The sequence below is a fragment of the Schistocerca serialis genome, chromosome 9 (genome assembly GCF_023864345.2).
Source record: "Schistocerca serialis cubense isolate TAMUIC-IGC-003099 chromosome 9, iqSchSeri2.2, whole genome shotgun sequence".
Classification (NCBI taxonomy): Eukaryota; Metazoa; Arthropoda; class Insecta; order Orthoptera; family Acrididae; genus Schistocerca; species Schistocerca serialis.
In genome coordinates this window covers 432277036-432301614 of record NC_064646.1, presented here as the reverse complement: position 1 = coordinate 432301614, position 24579 = coordinate 432277036, and the positions used below count along the sequence as shown (strand labels likewise).

General features: G+C 45.5%; 1 protein-coding gene and 1 pseudogene across 1 annotated transcript in view; one reads left to right on the top strand and one right to left on the bottom strand.

The window, feature by feature from the left end:
• The window catches only part of LOC126419684 (unconventional myosin-XVIIIa), a 1310501-nt gene that overhangs the window by 1166348 nt on the left and 119574 nt on the right, over positions 1-24579 (bottom strand). The gene's annotated exons all lie outside the window — the stretch shown is intronic.
• Positions 7069-7186, top strand: LOC126420281 (5S ribosomal RNA; annotated as a pseudogene).

The window sequence follows — 24579 nt, the reverse complement described above, 5'->3', positions numbered from 1 at the left end:
GCGAGATGATTTTCAATGTGGAACGTTTCTTGAGCAGCCAAAATACAGGCTGCTACGATCAATATCTCCGCCAAGTGGGCCATCGTTGGCGAAAATGAAGGGTAGAGGCATACAGAAAGACTAAAAATACATAGGTTCACTCTTACGTCAAAGATGACAGCAACCAACCACTTTTTACAATGCTATTTATTCATTTAAATAGCCCCTTTGCCGGTATCGAACATAACAGATGATCTTCACACGGCTAGTTCACGTAAAGATACACCTACAACCAAAACGAGATGACAATGTTTTTTTAACTGCAACTGTGTTGTCACCTTTTATATACGAGCCAACATACATTTTGTACATAGCAACAGGCTCAGAATGTCAGTTTTCGGCAAAATAGGACTAACATTATCACCATTAAGTTTCGTGGTAGCCGCTTAAGATTTCCAAGGTGACAATTACAACTTGGTGAGCACCCCTTGCACACGCAGACATCGCAGCATACTCGTGCTCCTCCTAACCATTCATAGCACCTACACGAACAGCGGTGGACTCTAACTAGAAGCATGGACGACCAATAAATCAAAGGCGTCCCTGAGGTACGTTTTACACGGCCGACTATCTTGTCAATATCGACTACACGCGGTGAGCACGCTCCATAAAGCAGCGTGTAAATCCGCGCCTGATCACGTCGCGAATGGGTCGGTGACAAAGGTCAAATGACAGTTCCGAGTGCAGACTCCTAAAAAACCTGTGTTCACTTCGCATGCACAGAAACACAGACTGTGGTGTCGTCTGCCAACATCAAAAGTTACCCTACCTCGCTGCAGACTCGTATGTTTTGGAAATCGATTCTGTGCTTTTATGTCCTACAAGAGAGACCAAACATCTGGAAGCGCAAAATGTTTAAAACTTTACAATACCTGGACAAGGATAAAGCCTGAACTGTGTATAAATAACATCACAAAAGAAACTTTTAGTGAGAATTATCTCAACAGTGTAAACGTAATCACTGAGGGAGAAAGATACGTAAAGTGAAAAAAGTCTCTATATAGTGCCTTCTAAACACTGTATGTTGTGATTGTGTATCTATATTTATCCGATAAAATACTGACTGACGTTCTAAAATATTTGGAGGACACTACCTACGTTTTCCGTTCCAAGCAATGTGAAAAATTTACCGTACTACGTTCATCTACTGTGAATTTTCTTTTCGTCATTAAGAAATTATATTATCATTGCTCATTTCTCAACGCTAATACTGTATTCCGACTTTTAGTAATCCCTTACAAACTTTCACCTCTCAGTGTTTGGCTGAGGGACAATGCATTACGCAGAACTTACGCCTAGTATCAACATGCACCTCACCATTTCAAGGTCACGTTTCATTCCGTTGGCGTCCATTGTGAGCCGTCTTTTACTGCGCACAGCCTCAGAGTGGACTCTGACGTATTCCGTGAATGATTCGCTTTCTTCGCGGGTGCCGATCTTCCGCAGGGCAACGGCCCATATGAAGACGCCAGCTACACTCCTCTAACGCGCCTTTACGCCTTTGCTTTTTCAGGAGCAGCCGATGGTGACGAAGTCGCCCAAGAGATGACTTAGTCCTCGTGGTCTCTAAAACAAGTGTTACATTAGCGACTTTCATGTTGGACAACCACATCCTCAAGAGGCGGTAATACTGCAGCGAGCTCTGGACCGTGCAGTGTGGCACAGTGATACCGTACCTGGCTGGCGTGATACAGTTCGCCGGTCCAAACCTAGCAATTATTTGCTGTTTCGTAGTTACCAATTTCGGAAGGCTCTTGAAATACAGGATGTCCATAAAGTTCCTTTACAACTTCAAAATTTTATAACAACGGCAGTTGTTCAAATATTTTAACAAAATTTCTTTTATTGTAATCACTGTTTACTAAAATTTTTATATATACTAAAATTTTGTGTTTCAGATACTCTGTTGATGGAAGGAACTGAACCTCTATAAAATGACAACACCTCAAGAGAAGGTACAATGTGTGTCATGGTTTATTGAGACAAAATCGGATGTTCAGACTCAACGAAACTTCAGAACGAAGTATGGTGTTGGGTTGGGTTGTTTGGGGGAAGAGACCAAACAGCTAGGTCATCGGTCTCATTGGATTAGAGAAGGAAGTCGGCTGTGACCTTTCAAAAGAACCATCCCGGCATTTGCATGGAGCGATTTAGGAAAATCACGAAAAACCTAAATCAGGATAGCCGGACGCGGGATTGAACCGTCGTTCTCCCGAATGCGAACGAAGTATACGAAAGATCAACCACCGCACCCTCAATCCGTGCATGTCATAAAAAATTTATGGAGACAGGGACAGTGTTGGGATAACAGGAGGAGCGGGCGACCAAGAACATCCCAGAAAAATATCGATCGCGTTTTAAACGTCTTCACTCGTTCACCTACGAAGTCCATCCGCCCTGCTGCCAGACAGTTGCAACTAGTACGTTCAACTGTGCATAAGGTCCTCCACAAGAACTTACGGTTGTATGCTTACAAAGTGCAAGTGTCATAGACACTTGAGCCAAAAGACAAGCCAAAACGGACAGAGTTTGCCTTTCGGAGGATGAAGCATTCCGCAAGCAAGTTTGTTTCAGTGACGAGGCAATTTTTCACGTTTCTGAGAAATTAAACAGTCACAATGCGAGAATCTGGGGATCTGAACATCCCCATGTGACTAGGGAGCTCCACCGGGATAGTCCAAAAGTGAATTTGTGGTGTGGAATCATGTGCAACCGAATAATTGGTCATTTTTCTTCAACGAGTCAACAATTACTGTAGATGTTTACCTCTACTGCAGATGTTTACCTTGACGTTCTGACAGAATATGTAGCACCACAATTGACTGACTTACAACAAACTATCATTTCCAGCGAGATGGTGCACCACCACATTGGGGACTGTATGTTCGTCGGTTACTCACTGAAACATTTCGAGGTAGATGGATTGGGAGGGAAGGGCCAATTCCTTGGCCCCCGCGTTCGCCATAAATCACTCCCTTGGACATTTTTTATGGGGGTGTGTAAAAGATATCGTGTATAAAACACATATACGGGACACCGTTGACTTGAAGCAAAGGAGCCTTAATGCCATTGCCGCCAACCCGGTTAGCCGAGCGGTCTGACGCACGGCTTTTCGGGGTGGGAAGGAGCGCCTGATCCCCGGCTCGAATCCCCCCCCGCGGACTTGTGTCGAGGTCCAGTGAACCGGCCAGTTTGTGGATGATTTTAGGCGGTTTTCCATCTGCCTCGGCGAAGACGGGCTGGTTCCCCTTATTCCACAATGTCGGCGATTGCTGCGCAAACAAATTCTCCACGTACGCGTAAACCAATATTACTCTACCACACAAACAGGGGGGTTACACTCGTCTGGTGTAAGACGTTCCCTGGGGATGGGGTGGGGCGGGGGGAGGGAGAGGGTGGTCCACCGGGGGCCGAACTGCACAATAATCCTGCGTTCGGTGTGGGGCGGCGGAGGGGTGAAGTGGACTGCGGTAGTCGTTGTGGTGTTGTGGACCACTGCGGCTGCGGTGGGGACGGAGCCTCTCCATCGTTTCTAGGTCCCCGGTTAACATACAATACTACGCCATTGACACTATCGAAGACGCTATGCTACAGCGAACATGGCAAGAAATCGAGTACTGTCCTGATGTGCTTCGTGCAACTAAAGGCGCCCATATAGAGGTCTATTAAACGCTGTCAAACTTTTATAAACACTGATTACAATAAAAGAAATGTTGTAAAAATATTTCAACAACTGCTGTTGTAATAAACTTTCGAAGTTGTAAAGGAACTTTATGGACACCCTGTATCTTATGTTCGTAATGTTTATACAGAGTGTCCGTAATTAAAGTTACAGTTTCAAAATGCTGGAGAAAGAGAACCACTGCTCAGAATGACGTCAAATTTCAACAATATATTATTGACGCAGGACGAAAAGTCATCGTACAAAGAATATTAAAGAAAATTTGATCAATAAATGGCGCTGTAAGCTTCAGGCTATGCACACTAACAGAGGCGCGGCACACGGCTGCTGCTCAGTTTGTGTCAGAGACGCCCGATATGTCTCCGTGAAGGATCGTGCGTTGCTGGTGAACTATATTTAAAAGAACGGTGACTGTAAGCCAGGAACCCAGCAGAAGTTCTGGACATTCAGGGGTATGAAAAAATGACACTGATGTCTATTACGGGTCTGGAGAGAATGATTACCAAATTCGAAAAGACGGGTTCTTTTGAAGTGCATGTGTCAGAGGGAGGAAAGCTGTTGATCCGTAGTCTGTCGAAGATGTGGCCACAGCATTGCAGGAGGGGTCAAGCGATACTGTGCAAACATGGAGAATCGCCGGAAAGATTAACATGACTGCCAGCATGGTGCATAAAATCCTGCGAAACGTACTGCATTGCTATCCATATAAAATCATAGATGTTCAGGAACTGTTTCCACTGACCTGCCAACAAGACAAACTTTCGCTCTGGAATTTCTTGCTTGCATGAAAGTGGACAATGAATGCCCTTGGAACATTTTGTGGACAGAAGAAGCACATTTCCATATCCAAGGACATGTGAATACGCAGAATTGCAGAACATAGGCAACGGAAAATCAGCATGCACATCAACCGCGTGGTGCGGGTTGAAGGCACCGGGCTGTATTTTTTCGCGGATCCTATGACCTGTACCGTCACTGGTAAACGGCATGGAGTCTTCTGTGCACCAATGTCATTCCAACCTTTCAGTAGCTTACATGTGTGGGTAGAATCATTTTTATGCAAGATATCGCTGCTCCGAACGTTGCACAGCAAGTGAAGCCGTTGCCGGAGAGGCATTACGGAAATTCTAGATTTATCAGCCGTCATTTCCCTACAGCCTGGCCGTCGCGACCACGTGATCTTAGTCCGTGTGACTTCTGGCTGTAGGGTTATCTGAAAGATGTTGTGTTCAGTGCTCCATGTTCGAACGTAGCTGAACTGAAGGCACGCAGTGGGCAATAAATTCTGAACCTGACCGCCGAGATACTCCGACCTGTGTGTTTCTCGATTTCAACTTGTAGAGGAAACAGTGAACAGCATGTAGAACATGTCTTGTACCAGTCTCTTGACATTTAGGAACCGATGTCATTTTGCTATTTATGCGGCTTTTGGACTCAGGATAGTTAAAAACCTGCTTTTCCCAACCGATGTTGTACGATCTTGCCGTGGTAGAAGGCCTTACCTAAGCAGTGATGCCACAACTGTTTACTGCGAACTTGTGCAGTCATGCACACTGAACAGTTCGGATGGTGTAATGTGCAACTCAAAGCACAGGCGTCGTATTGCGAGTCATCTGTCATTTGTAGCCGACTCCATTTACGTTAAGACGCTTACCTACTGGTAAAATTTTCATTAAATTTTTATTGTTCCATGACGTTTCCACATGCGTCAATAATGTGCTGCTCAAATTTGACGTCAATCTATGCAGTGTTTTTCTTTTTACAGCGTTTTGAAACTGCAAATTTAATTACGGACGCACTGGTTACCTGGAATATGGGAGAGCTGTATAAATAATAGCATTCTGGAATATTCGGTGTTTGTATAAATAACTGCCTTTCCATCCAGGAGGTGAGGTCTTTATCGGCTGCATGTTGGTGGCAGCAATAAACGTACCTTCAAAATGTTGTACTTCACTGAAAACCCCGCATTAGGATTTGGACTTTCGTCATGACAACATCAATGTTTTATTCCCTGTTTAGATAAAAGCTGGAAGAGAAGCTTCGGAAGCTAAAAAATTTACCTAAAATAATTACTAATTAATGGATGCGATCGGGAGAGGATGCCAACATAACAATGTTTCGGAGTACAGGGCTATTTTCCAATGATTTCTGAGAAACAAGAAATAACGGCAAAACTGGTTGATGTCCACGTTGGGAATGATCAATTTGGTTTCCAGAAAACATTAGGAACGTGGGAGGCAATACTGACCAACAACTACAATTTCCAGTGGTACATGTGTACTTGTTGCGAGTTTCAGAGGGAGCATTGGACAACGAGTGACTAGGACAAGGGAAAGGAACACAGTGGAAAACGAATTGGGAGCTTTGAAAGATGAAACAGTGAAGGCAGCGGAGGGTGAAATATGTAAAAAAGACAAGCCATAGTAAAAAGTCTTGAATAACGCAGGAGATACTGAATTTAATTCATGAAATATAAAAATGCAGAAAATGAAACAGACAAAAGTGAATACAAACATCTAAAACATGAGACTGTCAGGAAGTGCAAAGTGACTAAGCAGGAATGGCTTGGCGCCAAATGAAAGGATTTAGAAGCATATATATAAGGGAAAGATAGATACTGCCTATACGAAAATTAAAAATGCCTTTGGAGAAAAGAAAAGCAGCTACATTAATATCAAGAGTTGAGATGATAACCATTCCTAAGAAGAGAAAAGCAGAAGAGGGCCTATACAAGGGAGATGAACTTGCAGACAATATTATGCAAACGGAAGAGGACGTAGATGACGAGGAGGTGGGAGACATGATACTGCGAGAATAATTTGACAGAGCACTGAAAGATCTAAGTCGAAACAAGTCCCGGGAGTAGACAACATTCCATTAGAACTACTGATGACAAAACTCTTCCATCTGGTGTGCACCACGATATATGAGACTGACGAAATACCCTCAGACTTCATGAAGAATGTAAGAATTCCAATTTCAAAGAAAGGTAGTGCTGACAGGAGTGAATATTACCAAACTAGCAGTTTAATATGTCATGGCTGAAAAATAGTTATAAGAATCTTTCCAGAATAATGTGGACACTGCTGGAAGCCAATGTAGCGGAAGATCAGTTTGGATTCCGGAGAAATATAGGTTCAAATGGCTCTGAGCAATATGGGACTTGACACCTGTGGTCTTCAGTCCCCTAGAACTTAGAACTACTTAAACCTAACTAAGCTGAGGACATCACACACATCCATGCCCGAGGCAGGATTCGAACCTGCGACCGGAGCGGTCACGCGGAAATGTAGGAACACGTGAGGCAATCTACGACTTACCTTAGAAGAGAGGTCAACTAAAGGCAAGCCAACGGCCTTGCCGCAGTGTTAACACCGGTTCCCGTCAAATCACCACAGTTAAGCTCTGTCGGGCTGGGTTAGCACTTGGGTGGGTGACCGTCCGGTCTGCCGAGCGCTGTTGGCAAGCGAGGTGCACTCAGCCCTTGTGAGGCAAACTAAGGAGCTACTTGATTGAGAAGTAGCGGCTCCGGTCTCGGAAACTGACACAACGGCCAGGAGAGCGGGGTGCTGACCACATGCTCCTCCATATCCGCATCCAATGACGCCTATGAGCTGAGGATGATATGGCGGCCGGTCGGTGCCGCTGGGCCTTCATGGCCTGTTCGGGAGGACTTTTAGTTTAAGGTAAGGCAAACCACCGTTTAAAGCATTTGTAGACTTAGAGTAAGATTCGGCAGTGTTGACTGGAATACTCGCTTTCAAATTCTGAAGTTAGCAGGGGTAAAGTACAGGGAGCGGAAGGCTATTCACAATTTGTACAGAAACCAGACGGCAGTTATAAGAGTCGAGAGACATGAAAGGGAAGCAGTGGTTGGGAAGGGAGTGAGACAGGGTTGTAGTCTTTTCCCGATGTTATTCAATCTGCATATTGAGCTAGCAGTAAAGGAAACAAAAGAATAATTTGGAGTAGGAATTAAGTTCAGGGAGAAGAAATAAAAACATTGAGGTTCGCCAATTACACTGTAATTCTGTCAGAGACAGCAAAGGACCTGGAAGAGCAGCTGAACGGAATGGACAGTATCTTGAAAGGAGGATGTAAGATGAACATCAACAAAAGCAAAACGAGGATAATGGAATGTAGTCGAATTAAATCGGGTGAAAAAAATGGCTCTGAGCACAATGGGACTTAACATCTATGGTCATCAGTCCCCTAGAACTTAGAACTACTTAAACCTAACTAACCTAAGGACATCACACAACACCCAGTCATCACGAGGCTAAATCGGGTGATTCTGAGGGAATTAAATTAGGAAACGAGACACTTAAAGTAGTAAATGAATTTTGCTATTTGGGCATCGAAGTAACTGACGATGGTCGAAGTAGAGGGATTATATATTGTAGAGTGGCATTGGCAAGAAAAGCTTTTTCTAAAGAAAAGTACTTTGTTAACATCAAATACAGATTTAAGTGTTAGGAAGTCTTTTCTAAAAGTATTTGCATGGAGAGCAGCCATTTATAGAACTGAAATGGGTGATAAATAGTTTAGACATGAAGACGAACTGTTTTTTGATCTTAGAAACAAGTCAAATTGTGAATATCTTTAATTACAAACCGCTGATTACGCTTTACCTCAATGGAGCGAAACGCGTCTGGGGGGGAAAAAGCACGCATTTTCTCGTAATTGTAAGGACGGAACGAATTTGAAAATACCCGTAGGAAGATAACAGAAGCTTTTGAAATCTACACTCCTGGAAATTGAAATAAGAACACCGTGAATTCATTGTCCCAGGAAGGGGAAACTTTACTTACACATTCCTGGGGTCAGATACATCACATGATCACACTGACAGAACCACAGGCACATAGACACAGGCAACAGAGCATGCACAATGTCGGCACTAGTACAGTGTATATCCACCTTTCGCAGCAATGCAGGCTGCTATTCTCCCATGGAGACAATCGTAGAGATGCTGGATGTAGTCCTGTGGAACGGCTTGCCATGCCATTTCCTCCTGGCGCCTCAGTTGGACCAGCGTTCGTGCTGGACGTGCAGACCGCGTGAGACGACGCTTCATCCAGTCCCAAACATGCTCAATGGGGGACAGATCCGGAGATCTTGCTGGCCAGGGTAGTTGACTTACACCTTCTAGAGCACGTTGGGTGGCACGGGATACATGCGGACGTGCATTGTCCTGTTGGAACAGCAAGTTCCCTTGCCGGTCTAGGAATGGTAGAACGATGGGTTCGATGACGGTTTGGATGTACCGTGCACTATTCAGTGTCCCCTCGACGATCACCAGTGGTGTACGGCCAGTGTAGGAGATCGCTCCCCACTACATGATGTCGGGTGTTGGCCCTGTGTGCCTCGGTCGTATGCAGTCCTGATTGTGGCGCTCACCTGCACGGCGCCAAACACGCATACGACCATCATTGGCACCAAGGCAGAAGCGACTCTCATCGCTGAAGACGACACGTCTCCATTCGTCCCTCCATTCACGCCTGTCGCGACACCACTGGAGGCGGGCTGCACGATGTTGGGGCGTGAGCGGAAGACGGCCTAACGGTGTGCGGGACCGTAGCCCAGCTTCATGGAGACGGTTGCGAATGGTCCTCGCCGATACCCCAGGAGCAACAGTGTCCCTAATTTGCTGGGAAGTGGCGGTGCGGTCCCCTACGGCACTGCGTAGGATCCTACGGTCTTGGCGTGCATCCGTGCGTCGCTGCGGTCCGGTCCCAGGTCGACGGGCACGTGCACCTTCCGCCGACCACTGGCGACAACATCGATGTACTGTGGAGACCTCACGCCCCACGTGTTGAGCAATTCGGCGGTACGTCCACCCGGCCTCCCGCATGCCCACTATACGCCCTCGCTCAAAGTCCGTCAACTGCACATACGGTTCACATCCACGCTGTCGCGGCATGCTACCAGTGTTAAAGACTGCGATGGAGCTCCGTATGCCACGGCAAACTGGCTGACACTGACGGCGGCGGTGCACAAATGCTGCGCAGCTAGCGCCATTCGACGGCCAACACCGCGGTTCCTGGTGTGTCCGCTGTGCCGTGCGTGTGATCATTGCTTGTACAGCCCTCTCGCAGTGTCCGGAGCAAATATGGTGGGTCTGACACACCGGTGTCAATGTGTTCTTTTTTCCATTTCCAGGAGTGTAGTTCCACAGAAGAATACTGAAGACAATGGTAGATCTAGCAAGTAATGAGGCGGTGCAGAATGCGACTTGCGAGAAAAGTAAAGGAAGGTACTGGCTGACATATACATCCTGAGGAATCAATGAGGAGTTGCACTCGTATCACAGGGAAAGATGGGGAGACCAAGACTTCACTGTAGTAGGTAGGTCCATACTTGAATGGAATGGTAAGCAAACGTAATACGTGGTACACCTGCAGATAGCCTCTGTTTTCAGGGTACGGATGTAGATTTAGAGGAGGAGGAGGAGGAGGAGGAGACTACTGTTTAACGTCCCATCGACGAAGAGCTCATTATTAATGGAGCACATATTCGGATTAAGGAATGAGGGTGGAGGAAATCGACTGTGGCCTTTCCAAGGAACCATCCCGAGCCTGAAGCGATTTAGGGAAATCACAGAAAACTAAAATCAGAATGGGTGGACGCGGGTTTGAACCGCCGTCATCCCGAATGCAGTGTGCTAACCACTGTGCCACCTGCACGGTGGACATAGATGGAGACTGGTATGCGGAAGTTCGTCGTAATCGATTGGCTACAGGACCTGATCTCCTCTCCTAAGTGAGGAGTACAGAAGAGGTCGAACACGGTTTGCGTGGTGGCGCTAGTCGCTGTGTCGGCTGCGGCCAAAAATAGGTCTGCGCGGGCTAGCCAGCCACTCTAGCGAGCGGCCGCTGCCAGAGGATCGCCTGACTACCTGTGGCGCCACACGCTACGCCCAGCTCCGCGCCGCGGCACGCGACACTCGTCTTCCACAAAGCGCCAGCCGCCAACTCTGTACGAAACGGCTGACGACGCCGTCGGCACGAACCCGTCTCTCCCACTGTGCACTTGCCTTCAACACAGCCGCCAGCAAGGGTGGAGACACCTTCACCTGTCCCGATGATGATCTACAACTAAATTTATACTCCGCAAGCCACCCAACGGTGTGTGGCGGAGGGCACTTTACGTGTCACTGTCATTACGTCCCTTTCCTGTTCCAGTCGCGTATGGTTCGCGGGAACAACGACTGCCGGAAAGCCTCCGTGCGCGCTCGAATCTCTCTAATTTTACATTCGTGATCTCCTCGGGAGGTATACGTAGGGGGAAGCAATTTATCGATACCTCATCCAGAAACGCACCCTCTCGAAACCTGGACAGCAAGCTACACCGCGATGCAGAGCGCCTCTCTTGCAGAGTCTGCCACTTGAGTTTGCTAAACATCTCCGTAACGCTATCACGCTTACCGGATAACCCTGTGACGAAACGCGCCGCTCCTCTTTGGATCTTCTCTATCTCCTCCGTCAACCCGACTTGGTACGGATACCACACCGATGAGCAATACTCAAGTATAGGTCGAACCAGTGTTTCGTAAGCCACCTCCTTTGTTGATGGACTACATTTTCTAAGGACTCTCCCAATGAATCTCAACCTCGCACCCGCCTTACCAACAATTAATTTTATATGATCATTCCACTTCAAATCGTTCCGTACGCATACTCCCAGATATTTTACAGAAGTTAACTGCTACCAGTGTTTGTTCCGCTATCATATAATCATACAATAAAGGATCCTTCTTTCTATGTATTCGCAATACATTACGTTTGTCTATGTTAAGGGTCAGTTGCCACTCCCTGCACCAAGTGCCTATCCGCTGCAGATCTTCCTGCATTTCGCTGCAACTTTCTAATGCTGCAACTTCTCTATGTACTACAGCATTATCCGCGATAAGCCGCATGGAACTTCCGACACTATCTACTAGGTCATTTATATATATTGTGAAAGACGATGATCCCATAACACTCCCCTGTGGCACGCCAGAGGTTACTTTAACGTCCGTAGACGTCTCTCCATTGAGAACAACATGCTGTGTTCTGTTTGGTAAAAACTCTTCAATCCAGTTACACAGCTGGTCTGATGTTCCGTAGGCTCTTACTTTGTTTATCAGGTGACAGTCCGGAACTGTATCGAACGCCTTCCGGAAGTCAAGGAAAATGTAATCTACCTGCTACCTGGGAGCCTGTATCTAATATTTTCTGGGTCTCATGAACAAATAAAGCGAGTTGGGTCTCACACGATCGTTGTTTCCGGAATCCATGTTGATTCCTACAGAGTCGATTCTGGGTATCCAGAAATGACATGATACGCGAGCAAAAAACATGTTCTAAAATTCTAGAACAGATCGACGTCAGAGATATAGGCCTATAGTTTTGCGCATCTGTTCGACGACCCTTCTTGAAAACTGGAAGTACCTGTGCTCTTCTCCAATCATTTGGAACCTTCCGTTCCTTTAGAGACTTGCGGTACACGGCTGTTAGAAGGGGGCAAGTTCTTTCACGTGATGATGATGATGATGATGCAGCATACCAGCTAGTATTTCTATACAAACCTCTCGTCTCACATGGGGTTCAGAGTTGTAATCACCACCTCGAAAAAAATTGCGTTACTTTTCTTCCATGAAATTACTGAAATCATAGTACACATGGAAGTATCTGCACCTTATTACTCTGTCACGCCACTACAGGAGCTAAAACGAAATGGCAGAGCCCATTGATATAGTGGGGTATTGTATGGTCATGTTTTTTTGTTCTGCTTCGATGGACAACAAGTTGAATTACTTAAGTGTTCGGCGACAATATACCATCATACGACACAGGTGCTACAAACAGTTGCAGTGTGGTCAAACAAGTATGAGTGACGAAGAATGAAGGGCCAGCCTGCAGAATCTGACAGTAAAGGGATGCCTGCTCAACCTGATTATTGCTACGGAGAATGGTCGAGATCTCGGGCTTAATACCATGGCCACCGTTAACTCCAGAACAGAGCGCCGCTGCAGTCGCAGCATGTCACGTGGGCCCGTCTACTGATCTCTCTGAGCACTATGGGACTTAACATCTATGGTCGTCAGTCCCCTAGAACTTAGAACTACTTAAACCTAACTAACCTAAGGACATCACACAACACCCAGTCATCATTCTACTGATCTGAGAGTGCCTGTAAATACCACGATCACGCACTTGTCCTGCAATTCTTGTTTTCTTCTGAAGCCTTCGATACACGCCACTGGCAGTGCAGTTATGCACATTGCCTCAATTTACGTTTTTCGACTCGGATCGATCCCTGAACAATTAGTGCACGCTTATAACGACTTCTGCTACGCTCTAGACTGAAGACTGATTATTCTGATTAGCTGCTCACTTGGTGAAATCTGTCGTCATAAACCACACGAACCGGCTGTTTCACTCACAGGTCACCGCATCAGCGCCAGTCCGAGTAACCAAATTGTGTTCTACCTGCACTGTGTAAGGTAGAAAACAGATCGCCTCTGCACAAATAACCGGAAATCGCAAAAGAAATGGAGGTCTTAGTGCTCGAATAATCCCGCGTACCACAATCTAGGCTACAGTGAAAAAAAATGAATATCATCCATGGATCAGGTTTCAACATCCTGCACTACGTTTTCAACATGTCAAAGGTCGCCGCCCATTTGGTTCTGCTCATACACATTCAAAAAGCCCGCCAAATCGAGGCATCAGCGAAAATGTTACAGTCGTGATTTCATTAGCTGCCTTTTACCAAGAAAGAGTGTTGAGCGCATTACTATGACCGCGAGACGACTGAGAAAAGTACGCGGTTGAAACGAGTGGGTTACTGACGACCTTCGAAAACTACGAAAGCCCGATATCAATGGACAAGGTAATACAGTGCTTCTTGGGACTGCCATGGTGTAGCGTTGACAGACTATCCTCATAACTGTCACTGAACCATACTTTCTAAATCTTCTGATGAGATTACGGGAGACTGTCAACGACACCGCCCCAGCTAATTCTGCACAGGTCATAGTCACACTCGACAGTGTTCCTCTGGGCTATTAAACTGTGCTTCAGCCCAGTATTCTCTGACATGGCATCCAGTGACTACTTGCTCTTCCTTAGTATGCAGAAAACATTGCGTGGCAGGAATTTCCAGAATAAAAGCGGGGTATTTTTCGAGGTATAACGTACCCTGAAAAGCCAGAATAACAACTAGGTATTTTTCGAGGTATAATGTTACCTGGAAAGCCCACAAACTTATACAAACAAGGTCTTCGTCAATCCATCCACGATACGTGAAAAATGTATCGCACTGAAATTGTAATGCATAATTCTCGTACTACACTGAATAGCCAACGAACCTGATACGCCGGCCGAAGTGGCCGTGCGGTTAAAGGCGCTGCAGTCTGGAACCGCAAGACCGCTACGGTCGCAGGTTCGAATCCTGCCTCGGGCATGGATGTTTGTGATGTCCTTAGGTTAGTTAGGTTTAACTAGTTCTAAGTTCTAGGGGACTAATGACCTCAGAAGTTGAGTCCCATAGTGCTCAGAGCCATTTTTGAATCTGATACACTTGCCTAATATCGAGTAAGACCCCCGCGATCACGCAGAACTCCCGCAAGACGACTGGACTGGACTGGACTAGACATGTCTGAAGTAGAGCTGAAGAGAACTGAAACCCTGAATCCTGCAGGGCTGTCCGTAAGTCCGTAAGAGTACGAGGTGGTGGAGATCTCTTCTGAACAGCACGTTGCAAAGCATCCCAGATATGCTCAATAATGTTCATATCTGAGGAGTCTGGTAGCCAGCGGAAGCGTTTAAGCTCAAAAGAGTGTTCCTGGAGCCACTCTGTAGCAATTCTGGACGTGTGGGGTGTCGCATTGTCCTGCTGGAATTGTCCAAGTTCATCGGAATGCACAATGGACATTAATGGGGGCAGGTAATCGGACAGGATACTTACGTACGTGGCCCCTGTCAGAGTCGTATCTAGACATATCAGGGGTCCCACCAGCTTGAACAGTCCCTTGCTGACATGCAAGGTCCATGGATTCATGAGGTTGTCTCCATACCCGTACACGTTCATCCGCGCCATACAATTTTAAACGAGACTCGTCCGATCAGACAACAGTCATCAACAGCCCAATGTCGGCGTTGACGGGCCCAGGCGAGGCGTAAAGCTTTGTGTCGTGCAGTGATCAAGGGTACACGAGTGGGCCTTCGGCTCCGAAAGCCCATATCGATGGTGTTTCGTTGAATGGTTCGCACGCTGATACTTGTTGATAACCCAGCACTGAAATCTGTAGCAGTTTCTGAAAGGGCTGCACTTCAATCACGTTGAGCGGTTCTCTTTAGTCGTCGTTGGTCCCGTTCTTGCGGTATCTTTCGCGGTCGCAGTGATGTCGGAGATCTGATGTTTTACGGAATTCCTAATATTCACGGAACACTCGTGAAAATCCCCAATTCATCGCTAGCTCGGAGATGCTGTGTACCAACGCTCGTACGCCGATTATAACACCACGTTCAAACTCACTTAAATCTTGATAACCTGCCAATGTAGCAGCAGCATCCGACCTAACAACTGCGCCAGACACTTGTCGTCTTATGCAGGCGTTGCCGACCGCAGCGCCGTATTCTACCTGCTTTAGATATCTTTGCATTTGAATACTTATGTCTATACGAGTTTCTTTGGCGCTTCAGTGTATATGCCTCGCGTGATTTAGCAATTTTACTGGTTCCTTCCGGTGCATGTGGAGCGGAAACTGGAAAAAATTCGATATTCGTCTAAGGTGGCATGAAAAACGGACTAACAGCATATCGTCGTCGTTAACTCGATGCGCCCGTATGACAGCACTCAGTGAGGAGACCGCCATGCCATCTGGCTGCACTACGTCTTTCAGCAGATGTAGAAGGCGTGCTTTGCGCATTAATGAGTCATTAAATTACGAACACCCATCTAGCAGCACTTAGCTCGCCCCATGGCTGTGATAACGATGGGGACGTGTCACGGCATGGACTACGCCATAATTCGAAACCATCGACTCCTAGGTCGCTAGAGACCAATTCTTCAGCTTTCCCAATCTTTGTATTACCATTAAGTAGATCCTGTTCCGTCGATGTTCCTCTCATTCATCCGGCTGCCTACTCTGCTACTGTGTCTACATTTCAGTAATATATTTTTAACTAAAAAGCTTAAGAACATTATTTTACGAATTAGAACCGGTGCTCTTCATACACAGGATGAGCATGAAGTCTTCCCTGATTACAAGAATTACTGTCTACGGAACTGTCCTAGGTACAGGTATGCAGATTACACACACACACACACACACACACACACACACACACACACACACACACACACACACACATGAGCGCTCTCGTTGCTCGTGTCACAATGGCATCTATGCAGGAGTAAGCACAATGTATTTTGTGGTTTCATGTAAAACGGTCGACTAATACACTTCTGCGATAATGCCAAGGCGCCTATATTAGAGATCCGCTAGATGTAAAGAGCATCAAACGATGGTACGAACGGTTTAAAGAGACTGGGAGTGTTGTTTACAAAGCAAACAGCGGTAGACTGCAGCTAGTGACGACACTGTTGGTACTGTGTGTGTATAGAGTTCCAACACAGTACGCGGAAATCGACACGTCGTGTTTCCAGAGGAACAAGCATATCTCAGAGCGCAGTTGTAAATATGTCATGCAAACAGTTGCAGTTCCACAAAAGCGGAACACCTGCAGTCTTTGCATCCAGATAACTGAGTTTGCTAGGAACATGTTAGAACGAATCGACGCAGACAATTAGTACCTTAATACTTTGTTACTCCATTGAACCGACTTTTCTCATCTCTGAGAAAGCAAACAGTCTTGCTTAATGCACAACACAATTACTGAACCTTACAGGAATTTCGACCGTGGATAATAATTCAACAAAACGGTGCACAGCCTCACTGGGAGTTATTTGTTTGCCAGTTCTTGGATGAAACCTCTGCTAATCGATCGGTGGAGACGAGCCAATAACATGGCCACTGCGTTCGCCACTAGGCAAACTCCCTCTTGAATTTTTTGTGGGTTATTTAATGTTAATGTGTTCAGTTCGCCAACGAGGTGTTGGCAAAGACATGGAGAGAAATTTAGTATCGCCTATACGTTCTAGGGGCAGCAAATGGAGCACATGAGGAAGGGCGATCATAAAAAACCTCTGTGTTTAGCTTCCATTTGCAACAAACCACAATAGTTGTATCTAGAATAGTTCCCTAGAAATACTTTTTTTTCTTTTTGTGATCAGTTTTCATTGTCACCCTATAGACCAGCTACGACACTTATGGATGAAACAATAAAGCATGTAGTAGAACAACTTCACTTCTTAGTTTCTTACCTTTTACGATACTACGCAATTGACACCAGCGACAACGTATGGACCAGATGCCTGTACCACGTGCTTGGAAAAGATGACGTCACTGGTTCTGATAGCTTACCTGAAACAAAAAGAAATCAGAGTTAACAGTTTTCTATGTGGAAAGCGATGTCAAATTTAGCTGATGAAAGAGATCCAATATAATAGTTCACATGTAACGGGGCCTTTTGTTGCGGTGTGCTGTCGGTAAAAATCTATTTTTAAAGAAGATCGTGGAGGCGTATCTACTAGCAAACAGTGTAGTGCTGCAAATTCAGACAACCTAATATATTTCAGAATGAATTTTTCACTCTGCGACGGAGTATGCGCTGTTACGAAACTTTCTGGGTCTCTAATCCGGGACCTTGCATACCGCAGACATTGCTGTTGCCGTCTGATATAGCGAGTTCCGGTCCTGTGCATACGAGGGTAATCCCAAAAGTAAGGTCTCCTGTTTTTTTTACAAGTACATAAACATGCTTATTTCTACAATGGTTTACATCGGTTGACAGCTTGAACATTTAGCTATTTTTCGACATAATCACCATTTCTGCCGATGCATTTTTGTAGACACTGTGGCAGTTTTTGTATGCCCATGTCATACCAACCCGCCGCCATGCTGTTCAGAAAGTTATGAACCTCTTCTTTCATCTCGCCGTCGGAGCTGAATAGCTGGGACCACAATTAACGCTGACAGCTACTGTGAGACTCTGAAAAAACTCAAACGGGCAGTTCAGAACTGAGAAGAGGAATGTTGAGCAAGGGCGTTCACATTCTCCGTAACAACTCTTGCCCACACATCGCTCGGAAAACCGTTGCTCTCCTGCAGCAGTTTCAGTGGAACATAATCACCCACCCACCCTATAGGACTTGGCGCCCAGTGACTACCACCTGTTCCCTAGGGTAAAATAACATTTGGCCGGAAAGCGATTCAGAGGTTCATAACTTTCTGAACAGCATGGCGGCGGGCTGGTATGACAAGGGCATACAAAAACTGCCACAGCGTCTACAAGAATGCATCCACAGAAGTGGTGATTACGTCGAAAAACAGTTAAATTTTCAAGCTGTAAACTGATGTAAACCATTGTAAAAATAAACAGGTCTATGTACACAAGTACAGTCTGCTAAACAGTATAAGATTCATTCTGTTAACTAGGTCTCTGTTAGAGACCTAGTTCGCCGCTACGTTTTAATCTGTCAGGTATTTTCTACACGTGAATTTGTGACTTGGTAATTAAGAATGAGGATCGTTATGCTATCGAAACGGAAGAAAGAAAGATTGGAATTTAATGCCCGTCGACAAAGCGGTTCATGTAGACCGAACATCGGGGTCGGAATGGTGAAGGATGGAGCGTGAAATCGGCAGCGACTTTTCGAAGGAATAGTTCCGGCATTTGCCTTAAGCAGCTCAGCGAAGGAAAACCTAAATCTACATAGTCAGACGAAGATATGAACTGGCGTCCCAAATACACTGCCTAACAAAAAAAGGGAAGCAGCCTGCAGACATTGTCAACATCAATACTGTTTCGTACATATATCCACCATCTGAGCCAATGGCCTTGCCGCAATTGTCACACCAGTTCCCGTCAGATCACCGAAGTTAAGCGCTGTCGGGCTTGGCTTGCACCTGGATGGGTCACCGTCCGGGTCGGACGAGCGCTGTTGGCAAGTGGGATGCATCCTGTGAGACCAGTTGAGTTGCTATTTGACTGAGAAGCAGCGAAACAGGTCACGAAAACTGACAGCGACAGGGAGAGCGGTATGCTGACCACACGCCCCTCCGTATCCGCATATCGATATTTACAAAGATATCGTTCCCAGAATGAGATTTTCACTCTGCAGCGGAGTGTGCGCTGATATGAAACTTCCTGGCAGATTAAAACTGTGTGCCCGACCGAGACTCGAACTCGGGACCTTTGCCTTTCGCGGGCAAGTGCTCTATCCTTTCTTTCAGGAGTGCTAGTTCTGCAAGGTTCGCAGGAGAGCTTCTGTAAAGTTTGGAAGGTAGGAGACGAGGTACTGGCAGAAGTAAAGCTGTGAGTACCGGGCGTGAGTCGTGCTTCGGAAGCTCAGTTGGTAGAGTACTTGCCCGCGAAAGGCAAAGGTCCCGAGTTCGAGTCTCGGTTGGGCATACAGTTTTAATCTGCCAGGAAGTTTCAAAGATATCGTTGTCCGCGCTCCAAATATCGAAGAAAAACGTCGGTATGCCGATATGGCAACGGAAAAGATACCGACGTACTGGGATATAAAAATATCGGCTGCACATTGTGAAAATACTGCCGTCATATATTGCTGTATATTTAAATATTGATTTGTTATTAGATATTCTGTACGTTAGCAAGCTAGCAGCCTGCGTATCCCCCTTAAAGAAAGACTTGAAAGGAAAACGAGAAAACGATGCAAGTTCACGCTTTGCGATAACCACTTTGCTAACAATGGTAACTACAAGTAAGTGGCACAATAAAAGGTGTTCGATACGTCCGTTGTTCGGTTTCGTCACATATCGGATTTGTCCGCAGCACTTCATGTGGACATTTCTGTTTCTTCACTGCTGCCAACGCCAACGTCAAGTCAGTTGTAGCGCCGAAACTGCACGATAAAGCTAAACGATGCGGTTTTTGTTGGTAGCGCCGAGGGCCGATTACGTCAGTATTTACCCTCACACGTCCCCGTCCACCGCAAAGACCAATCTTGTCATTCAGATTTTTGTTCATCGGTTTCAGCTACCGTTTTTGAAAACTGCCGATGTGAAGAAATAGTACCCGAGGTGAAAAACAGCGTGATCGCACGGAAGCAACCACAGTAATTGCTGCTTGTTTCCTAACAAGAAATATACTGAGCAAACCGGACCGTCTTAACACAAGGCTGCTCGCAAGGTGACGAAAGGTAACGCTTCCTACCTAGAATGGCGCTAACTGCCGCACTCCTACGATCTGACATGTATACACATCGAAGATCAGCAACCGAACGGGCTGCGGACGGCCTCTGTGCTGTTTGTAGACACGGACACCGAACAGTGTTGTGCGTCCGCAGTTAAAAAAATTGTTTTTTTAACGCAACTGGTTTGTTATTTCTTCACATTAGAATCCTTGCTATTCCATTCACACTGTCAACCCCTCCCCCCGCTCCTTCCCCACCCCCTCTTCCTCCCCCACCCCAGTACAATCGCTCTATTACTTTTGTTCCACCTATATTTGCTCCACATATTCAAAGAGAAATATTGGATGTGATGAAAGCTCACAAAGTAGCAACAAATTCAAAATTTATCGTAAATTGCCAAAAAAATAATATAAAATAAAAATACTGGCACTTGATATTTCAATTCTGATATCGATATACTGGGTAAAGTGCCAACGGCCTTGCCGCAGTGGTAACAGCGGTTTCCGAAAGGTCACCGAAATTAAGCACTGTCGGGCTGGGCTAGCACTTGGATGGGTGAACATCCGCTCTGCCGAGCGCTGTTGGCAAGCGGAGTGCATTCAGCTCTTGTGAGGCAAACTGAGGAGCTACTCGACTAAGAAGTAGGCTCCGGTCTCTGAAACTGACATACGGCCGGGAGAGCGGTGTGCTGACCACATGTCCTTCCATATCCGCATCCAGTGACGCCTATGGTCTGAGGATGACACGGTGGCCGGCCTGTGAGGGAGGAGTTATTATATCGAGTAAAGTACTGTCTATTCGACGCGCAAGTCGCCGAAGTGACGTCAGATCGAAAGACTTGCACCCAGCGAACGGTCTACCCGACGGGAGGCCCTAGTCACACGACAAATTTAGTACTGTCGATATATATCTCGATATTTCTATGAGAAAATATCGATATAACGATATAGTCAGCTCTACCCCAGTGCTCGTATCCAGTATTTCAAGGAGCAGAAATAGCAGTTGTGGGCAGGTTTGCCTTATGAGAGCCACAGGGGTGGCGACGTGATAATTACACGTGGAGTTATTACGAGTGCAGTAGTCTGACTACCATGCCACGTCGTTCGGTGCGTCAACTAACCTGTTGCCCCTAGACTTATCAATTGTTTCATCGCCTAACTGACAATTTAAATTAAAGAAAAAGGGAGTAGGGAAAGTGACAGGATAGTGACAGTAAATGGGATTGAATCTGCCATGTAGCCTGTCACAGTCTTTTATATAAAGCATTCACAATTCTGGATGACCTGGAAAGATGCGCCCTTGATGTAGGACAAGGAATGAGATTAAAGAGAGGTATCAAACATGATGAAACTCTTAACTAGAACATAACCAGTCCCTAGACAGAGAGAGGAATGTTTAACTGAAACGAGTAAAGAAACTGATACTTGTTAGCCGCGAGTTGTGCATCACGTTCACAGATACAGGCACCTAACGACAGAAGTTACCACATAGCGATCAGTGGAATCGCGACGCCGGGTTCCCGAGGTGAAAAACAGCGTGATTGCACGGAAACAACCACATTAATTACTGCATGTTTCCTTACAAGAAACATGCTGACCACACTGGACAGTCTTAACACAAGGTTTCGCAAGGTGATGGAATGTAACGCTTGCTACCCAGAATGGTGGTAACTGCCGCACTCCTACACCGAAGATCAGCAACCGAATGGGCTGGGGAGTGCCTCTCTGTGCAGTTTGTAAACACGGACACCGAAGTGTGTGTCCGCGGTTAACAAATGGCTCCTCTCAGTCAATATGACAGGGGGAGAAAACAAAACGTTGGTGCAGCATCCCCCAGCGGGCGGCTCGGCCTCTGAGTCACAGGTTGGGACACCTGTTTCGGCGGAAATTCCCCGACCAATGGAGAAACTGATATTTCGGCAACCGCGTGCCTTCACTTATATTCAAAGGTAATGGCCAGGCAATTTTACGGAATTTCGCCATCTTGACCACTTTCTACATTAAACAAATGGTGAGTGGGAATTACTTAGTACCCTCCAGTCGATGATCTTCCATATAGACAATTCATTGGTGGTACTCCTTGGCTGAGGAAAATAAATCTAATTGTGTTAAATTGATTGGTAAAGCCTTATTACTTTTTAATTAATGATACACCCGGTCTGAGATCATTAAAATGAGGTAGTAATTTCGTAGGTAACCAGAATCCGAGTCCGGCATTACGAGATGATTTGTATTTGCCTCTCTTTCTTTGTGGTTGGGATCGGCCTGGACACTGGTAGTGGCCGCGTAGCAGCGCTACGAGGTCTCCGTGTTACAAACCTTATACAGCGAAGTCATTATGAAACGGTTGTAACAGTCCAGTTACGTGCTTCTTTTAATTCACTGATAAAATACTGATTTCAGATACAAAATAGGAAAATATAAATTTTAAATTGTTGATGAGTGGTCGGAGCAGAGCGACAAATGGAGGAAAATCTATTTTTTAATCTTCTTCTTTTTTTAACTGTTGCACGTCGCCGACTTGGAACTTCCGAGTCTCCCTCCACCCAGTTTGGACACCAGGGGAATGCAGAACCTTCGATTGCTGATTTACATGAGGTGGGGGTGTGGTACAAGCGACCCAGGCTTCACGAATTTGTAAGTCGATGTTGCCGTGAAATTTTACCACTCAGTCTTTGTTGTGTATGTATTCTAGTCTGACAAGTCTATAAGTGTACCAGGCTGGGGCTACTACAATTATTGTTAACACTGATTTAAAGACTGGTAGAAAGTTATTCCGACGAAGTGCAATATCTCTAATTGTGTTTAAAGAATATATGATTTATTGTTTGGTTAATGCAGTAGTCAGTCGATTCATTCACAAAGCGAACTAAATTAAAAATCTTCTGGTTTTGTTCAAGTAATTCAGTGATTATTCCCTTTTGAGAGAGCGATTGGGCTTGAGTAGTCATGATTTCTTCTTCTTTCTTCGCAAATTCTCTCCTTACGTTCACTGCGTTCTCTGTTGCGTTCTTCCGACCAGGCGCGCGGGGTTAGCCGAGCAGTCTCAAACGCTGTGCGGCTGGCCCCGGCGGAGGTTCGAGTCCTCCCTCGGGCATGTGTATGTGTGTGTGTGTGTGTGTGTGTGTGTGTGTGTGTTTGTCTTTAGGATAATTTAGGTTAAGTAGTGTGTAAGCTTAGGGACTGATGACCTTAGCAGTTAAGTCCCATAAGATCTCACACACATTTTTTTTTTCCTCCGACCATCTTTTTCCCGTTCTCTTCTCAGTATGTTCTTGTTTAAGTGTGTGTTTCTTTATGGTATTTCTAAACTGTTCTCTATTGTTTATATTGTCTTGTGTGATCCACAGTTCTAAATGTCTTCTTCTGCTTCAGTGATCCACTTTATCTTGCATTTGCTTTTGTTTACCATCTCAAAGATTTGTCTTGTGAGCCTGCTTTTATTCATCCTGCTGATATGTCCATAAAATTTCATCCTTCTCTTTCTAATGGCGTCTGTTATTGTTTCTATGTCTTTGTAAATCTCTCTAGTTGACCTCCATATATGTTCCTCAGAATTTTTCTTTCCTGCTTTTCAATCTCTCTCATCTTCGTATGACTATGAATCACTGTAGTTTCTGCAGTGTAAAGTGCTACTGGTAGGACTACTGTGTTGTAATGTCTTAGTTTCGCACCGACAGAAATAGATGTCTTATTATAGCGATTCCAAGTGAGCTTATATGGTTTTTGTAATGTGGAGATTCCATCTTTACTGGCTATTGAGTTCAGTCATGGTTTATTTTTTTCTCTGCATCAAACCGTCTTCTCACAAACTTTACGATTTGATGTTTCCCACATGGCCCAGCCCGGGCCACAAAGTGAACGACCCGTGTCAGTATAGACTACCCGTTTTTGCATCGAAGCGTCTGCCCTTCAATCCCTGACTTTATACACAGGGGTAACAGACAATAACGGCTTGCTTGTGCCACACGTACGTGGAGCTACTACGCAACCAAAAAGCACACGATTTGTAACAGCTATAATTATTGCATATGACGTAAAAACTGATGTAACGTTCTTCAGTATACCATCCTCAGTTAGTCTGGAACCGCGCGACCGCTACGGTCGCAGGTTCGAATCCTGCCTCGGGCATGGATGTGTGTGATGTCCTTAGGTTAGTTAGGTTTAAGTAGTTCTGAGTTCTAGGGGACTGATGACCTGAGATGTTAAGTCCCATAGTGCTCAGAGCCATTTGAACCATCCTCAGTTACCAATAGAAACATCTGCACTTATATCCGCTACGTGGAATTGAGACTGCTAATTATTCTTGTTTTATCGTTTTGTAGTTTTTTAGCTTAGTGACGTCCGGAGCGGTGTAACATTACTAATAGAAGTAAGATGCGTATTCTATGGCCGCAATGATGTCCTTTTATACTATTAAATCAATTTTTCCAGTGGATTTTCATTTACGATCCACATTAACGGTGGTTTACCCGAGACATACTTCAATTTATTTGAGCTAGGAATTTTAGCTTCATGCTATTTTAAGGAAATGGCCTGTCACACGATGTTAGATGTGACGAATCCCGCCAGGATAACTACCACTAA